The sequence below is a fragment of the Manacus candei genome, unplaced genomic scaffold (assembly GCF_025592945.1).
Source record: "Manacus candei isolate 608988 ecotype Guabito, Panama unplaced genomic scaffold, ASM2559294v1 h1tg000049l, whole genome shotgun sequence".
NCBI lineage: Eukaryota > Metazoa > Chordata > Aves > Passeriformes > Pipridae > Manacus > Manacus candei.
The window spans coordinates 16,973,158-16,980,269 of record NW_026138097.1 but is presented as its reverse complement, the minus strand read 5'-3'; the positions used below and the strand labels follow the sequence as shown (position 1 = coordinate 16,980,269).

Below are 7,112 nucleotides of genomic sequence, written 5' to 3'. Positions count from 1 at the left end.
CATACTGATTGCAATTACAGAGTGAAGAGCCATAATAATGTGAAGGCTAGAGAAAATGCCCTACCATAGGGGCCCAAAGAACACAAATTATCAAAAATAAAATCAAGAATGATCCAGCTACAGCACACAGACCCCTCATGGTGAAAAACAGCTAGTCTCAGACGGTTGTCTAACCTCGCAGAGAGATGCATTGCAAGAATCAATAGTAAAAAAATAAAGTTAAAAATAAAACCAATTTAGAAATAAAATAAGTAGCATTTTTACTGTGACCCATTGCTGAGACCAATTATGAACAGAAGCAGTACATTGCTTTTTCAGTTTTAAAGGATACAGTTTTTTCATAAAACACAAATCACCTCTTGTCTGGCAGGAGCTGTCACACAGAAGTTCTGTGGAATGTACTATAGAGAACAGGCAAGGTGGGAGATCTGACACAGGCACCTTTCTGTGCTTTTTGGGGCCAACCACACTGAAATCAGTCATTTCTCAACACTCCAACACATCACCACACCCCTCACTCTAAATTTTTTGCCAAGTTTCCTATGAAAATAAAATGTGTCTTTGTGCTCTACACAGAGATGAGTCTGTCCACGGTCTCTTAGCAGTTCTGGAACTTAATCAAATTCAGCAAAAAGGTACAGGGGTTTCTAAAATATGAAATGCTTAAATAATATGTGAAGACAGACAAAAGAGAAGATCACAGAATCAATTAGGTCAGAAAAGATCTCTAAGATCATTGAAGTCCAACCCATCGGTGAACAGCACCATGTCAAATGGACCATGGCATTAAATGTCACATTCAGTCTTTCCTTAAACACCACCAGGGATGGTGATTCCACCACCTCCCTTTTCACTAGAATGGCAGTGCATTCCAATGTCTAGTCACCCATTCTGTGAAGAAATTCTTCCTAATGTCCAACTTAAACCTCCCCTGGCACAGCTTAAGACTATGTCCTCTTGTCCTATTGCTAGTTGCCTGGGAGAAGAGGCTGAGCCACATCTGGCTACAACCTCCTTTCAGGTAATTGTAGAGAGTGATAAGGTCACCCCTGAGCCTCCTCTTCTCCTGGCTAAACTACCCCAGCTCCCTCAGCCACTCCTCACAAGACTTGTGCTCCAGACCCTTCACCAGTGTCATTGACCTATTCTGGATCTGCTTGCTCCAGCACCTCGGTCTCTTTCTTGTATTGAGGGGCCCAGAACTGGACACAGGACTCAAGGTGTGACCTCACCAGTGCTGAGTACAGGGGAACAATCACTGCCCTGGTCCTGTTGGCCACACTTTTGCTGATAAAGGCCCGGATGCCATTAGCCTTCTTGGGCACCTGGACACACTGCTGCCTCATGTTCAGCCACAGCTGCTCAGCATCTCCGGTCCTTTTCCACTGGGCTACTTTCCAGCCACTCTGCCCCCCAGACTGTAGCACTGCATGGGGTTGTTGTGGCCAAAGTGAAGGACCTGACACTTGGTCATGTTCAACCTCATACTGCTGGTCTTGGCCCATCTATCCAGCCTGTCCAGGTCCCTCTGCAGAGCCTTTCTACCGTGCAGCAGATCAACACTCCCACCCAACTCAGTGTTGTCCATGAATTCACTAAGGGTAAGACTCAATCCCCTCATCCAGATCATCAATGAAGATAGCGAGCAGGGTTGGGTCCAACATTAATCCCTGGGGTACATCACTGGCTACTGAACACCAAATGGATGCAGCATTGTTCTCCACCACTCTCTGGACCCAGCATCCAGCCAGTTCTTAACCCAGCAGATCTCCTCTTAACCCAAGGATCTCTTATTCCTCCCAGAGGAACAGGCCACAGAATTAGACATCAAAGAATCCACATGGGAGGACATGAGACACGCATACACACACTTTAGGAACAAGGCTTCAATAGTTTTGCTGTTCGTGAAATTGCTTAAGTGAGAATATTACAAAAGCAATTTTATGCTATGGCTACAGGTAGCTTATTTTCTGAGCTAAACGTGGCCTGTATACTCTCCGGAAGATGTTCATCTGATGACCTCTTTTTGGCCTTAAAATCTATACCAGTGTGTCACTTTTCCTTCAGATCGGACATGTAGTAAGCATCCTTCACCAATCGTACTCTAAGTAGCTCTCCTAAATATAGTAGAGAAAAATATGATGGACAATACCACTTTTCTTACTTACCTGAACTCCACACTGAGCATGAGACTGCTGCAGGGACTGGTATTTTAAATACTGTTGCAATTTTCAGATAGATCCTAAAAAGGAGTTTTGATAACCCATTTGACTATTGACAGCATTTCATTTTACTGAAAATATAACCTGAAAAAGACTCCATGGTAGATCCTCACGAGGTCAAGTTTGTAGAGAGCAGAGGTGCTAGCTGTTAGAACACTTCCTGCTGTGGCTACATCTTGGAAATCACCCTGCTACCCCCCCCACCCCAGTCAGGGTGGGATTAATTACTCCCAGGAAATAAATACTGCCTCCATCGGCTCTAGAAGGAATCCAAGTGCCTAATTTTAGATAGAACGCATGACTGCTTAGGCTACTAAAGTTTGGAAAGATCAATCACGGATCTGGCTCCAGAAGAGTTCAAAATTAATATAAGATCAGGTTGAGAAGATTCAGTAGCAGCCAGCATGACTCTTTAGCAGGGTGTGGAATAAAGTCATTGCCTGCAGAAATGGTGCATGAATCCTGGCTTTACTCTGAATAACATGACTCGTACCAGCATCTAACCATATCTGTCATCTACAGGAAGGAAAGCACAATAGAAGGAAGGCCACGCAAAGTCCATCCTTAGGAAGCAGGTTTTTTTGCCTGAAGAGATTTCCTCAAATCTTTAACAGGACATGTTCTCCTCAGTTTTACTGGAGACAGTTTCTATTAAATGACCTGTTTCTGCCTGTTCCTCCAGCAGTGACTAAGGCAGGTTTAATTGCAACCCTTTAAAGGTGTGCTGCATTACTCACTTTCTGTTAAGAAAAAAGAAATTAAAGCTGCCACATGAAAATGGAACTGCTGCACCTCCATGCAGCAGCTGGCAAGTGAAGAAAGGGCATTTCAATCACCAAGGCAACATTTCCGAAATTCAGACAACAATCAAACACCTTGAGCCAGCCACACCGACTATCACTAAGGAAGTGAAGCTTTCTCAGTGTTCGGTTATAAGATTACATTTGATTGTTGCTTCCTTGTATTTGCGTATGAACGAAGAACGTCAGTAAACAGTAATGTAGCTATTTACCATTGCAGGGCATTTTCTAACACTGAACACAGCCACTCCTAAAAACTAGGAGCGAGAGAAAGACGTGGTCTCACAGCAAATGCGTCAATAGCAAAAATGTGGGAATGACTCCCTGACCAACCTCATTCTGGACAAGGGCTGCTAGCACACATAACACAAGTGGCAGGGCTACTGAACAGATAGACAGGAGAGGGAGCCACAATCGCTTGCCAACTCATACTGGCAAGAATACTAAAACTCTGGCCAAAATATTTCTCATGACCCAAGAGGAGTGCTACAGATTCTTTTCCTTGGGGATAAGAATTACTAATAATTACAGCAGCACACTCTGTTCTCCAGCAAGACTTGAATTGACAATGCTCTGAGCCCCACCTATAAAGAGGAAAATTCCTCTGCTCCTGCTAACAGCTATTAGTCAGTACAACTCAGACCTGAATAAATTAACACCAGCTAGATGTAGTCAGCACTTACAGCAACAGCTTATGGGCATACCTCTGCATATGCCTGGTTAGGAACTTAAAAAGAGCTTCCTTCTCCTGGGGCTATAGTGGCTTGTCACTGTTGTATGACCATATTACTCAGTGGGTGTGGAGTTATCAAGGCAATGACCCAAAAGAATGCTGAATAGCAGTCTACAGTGTGGAACTTTTGCCTCCCTAGGTCTGCTGGTTCATCTTCACACCGCATCTCTTGGCACATCTTTTCTGCATCTAAGAGTCCACAGGGAGCTGCTTATTTTGAAAATAACAAGTACACTGTAAATGAAAAAACATAATCCATAAAATGTTTTCAAGATATTTTCTGCCAACACTGCTGCTGTGTTTATAGCCAATTTATTTCTGTTGGCCTTTTAGATTTCCTGTTACATGCAGAATTACCTTGAGAACAGGAATGTGAAGTTAAAAATACTGATTTAGGTGCAATGCAATACGAGAGTGTACATCATGTACAGCACTAAGTCTTGTATATTTATGATTCAGAAAAGAATAATGTACTTAATACAATGCACTGCTTTGCAGAATGTAGAATTAGCTACATATAATAGCATTAACTATTGGTTCTCCAACAAAAATCAGATTTGAGCAGTTCTATCTGAGTCAGACTTCTCCTTCCTACCTTTTTAGTTTTATTAGCTATCCTGAATTTCTTTTCAAGAAGAATCTTCTATGAGAAGGGAAGGAAATTACTTTTCTTCTCTATTTCTACTACTGTCCTAAAGAGGACAGGTATATTTGAAAAGACTCATGCATGAGACAGAACTGTATTTCCTTGCCTGACTTCTGTCCCTGACTTGCTTTGAAATCTCAGTGAAGGAAAAATGAAAAAAAATCTCTTTTGTCTTATGTTATCCCCACCATCCCTAAAGAAAGTGCTCTGACTATAAAGCCAGAAGAACATCTGAAGCCACTGCTAAGCAAACAGACTAATTCAGTCACTCTTAGCCATTAGAAAAAGAAGAGAATGTCTATACAACAACATAGCACTCAGGACATGCTATGTGGAATGATGTGACCTAAACCCTGTTCCATTCAATACAGAATATTTGCATATTCTCTGAAATAGAAATTAGAAGCCTGGTCTTCTCATGCATAAACAGCATCTTCATAGGAGCACTTCATAAACCTCATTTCCAAAAGGTTTTAACCCCTCTGCACTCCCTTGGGAAACACAGAAAATGAAAGACTGACCTATTGTGCAAAGAAGTCTTCTGAACCACTATACAATAACTTCACACAAGCAGATAAGTTAAGGTAGAGGTGCCAGAACTTTCCCTAGTTGTGTTTTGTCAAAGCAAACTTCAGCTATTTAACAAGGAGGTAAGAGTTCATGAGTTAATCATGACCAGCTGAAGGTACTTCAGTCTGAAGATCAGGGATAAAAATCAATCCTACATTCAGCCTTGTCTCTTACCTTGAAGGTTCCCTACTCAATGTCACCATCTTTTGGATTGAACTCTGAGGCACCCAGCTCACCTGTAACTCAATACATACCCATGCTGGGATACTGGTTTGCTCCAGGCACTTAAAGCTTTAAGTCTGGTGTTCCTACAGGATTTTCTGAAATCAGCTTTCAGGCACTTGTGGAAGGATTCCACATCGCTTAAGAGTTCTACACATTTAAATCCTACTGTATTCCTAAATTCTACACCTTAGATGTGTTCTAGGTATGAGTTGCTCAGGCTTGCCCATAAACAACAGGGCATTAGGGTGCTCAGGGTGGACAGCAATAAAATGATATTGGCCACCCTAATCTGTTTCCCTTTTTTCTACAATTCCACAAGCTGGGGGGAAGGGGTTCATTTACTATTTTCATATCTACAAACTTCTAAAATTTGCAAAATTCATCTTGATGCTGTTAAACAGGATTAAACCAAGACTGATAAATGCATGCAAACAGAAAGGATCCAAATTAATGCAAAAGTCAACCTAGCCCAAAGCAAACTACTAGCCTTCACACAGATTTGTATTCACACACTTAGACACCACTTTGTTAACTGTCGGACAGACTTAGTGAAGTCGGTAGGATACTATGTTTAGAAGAGGCCTTAAGGTGTGGTTTCAAATAAATTTAATTAAAATGGTACAAAAAGTTGTGCTCATCCTCTGAGATGAGATCAGTGTTCCTGATTCATGAATTAGCCAAGCATCAGCTTAGCCACTGCAATTGTACATGCAGGCCTTAACCTGTGGCTAACATCAGGCACAGCGTGATTAAACCCAGGAAAATCTGGCAAGAAATGAATATGTTTATTATCTGCTTTTAAACTCATCCCCTACTAATAGTGAAATTTAACAGGTATGGTGCACGATCCAATCAATACTGACCAAGGGAAATGGAAACTTGAGTTCTTTAACATCAGTGGGTACCCAGTCTTGTAATGGTGTTTTATGCAACTTTTACAATATACGGTCGTAGGAATTTCCAGACGATTATCTAGATATGACATTTGTTTTAATTTATAGGAAGAAGCTCACTAGCACAGGTAGTACTAATGAAACAAAGCAACCACAAATTTGGAGAATGTGTTGCATGTTCAGCACATAAGCAGAATCTGCCCCCAGAGATTACACTGAAATCAACAAGCCTTTAGAGACTGACATTTCCATTTGCAGTTTCCAATTAAAGCATGCATTATTTATAGCAGTAGAACCTTGGTCTTAATATAACAACAAAGAGTCTTCTGTCAACTATGCTACAGTCCCTAACCTATGCTGAGCCTGCACTTTGTGGAACTGCTGCTTTATGACAGGTCTTTCCTGACAGCAAAGGAAATTAGGAAGGGAAGGGAATACAGGGGACAGTTCGTTCAAGAGTAAGCGCAGTTAACACCTTTGTTACAGTCACACAGAAAACCTACCTCAGATTCCCCTCAGACTCACATAAACTGACATACAAAAAACCCACACATATTCCCATTTGCTGGATGACACAGAAAGAAAATAAAGCACAGCAACTCAGATATTCCTTGAAAAATTGTGCTTGGCAGTTTGAAGCAGGCTTGGAAGATTTCTACTATACCTAGCAGTTGGACTAGAAACTAATTGTGTGCTGATCTAACTGCATTTAAATATTTTATATCATTAAATGATAGTTTTACATGATAGCCACATTAGTCTTCCAGTGTGTGGATTTTTGATAAAAAGCTATTATTCCAAGATGTCTTACAAACGAAACAGAAACATGTCAAGATTATTAGTTTCTGTATCTAAATTTTCTTCCTTTTTCAGAGAGCAAAGAAATAATTCTGATAGAACATGTCATATTCATATTGAAAGATCACTTACAAGGACATACCAAAATCCCTCAATTTACTGCAGAATAACTATACTGCCTGAGGCTGGTATAAAGAACAGATTAGAATTTGGCTCTATAAATCA

At 41.0% G+C, this 7,112-nt stretch overlaps 1 pseudogene; it reads right to left on the bottom strand.

Moving 5' to 3' along the window:
- Positions 1 to 647: 647 nt before the first annotated feature.
- On the bottom strand, positions 648 to 2,476 carry LOC127476519 (uncharacterized; annotated as a pseudogene).
- Positions 2,477 to 7,112: the final 4,636 nt, after the last annotated feature.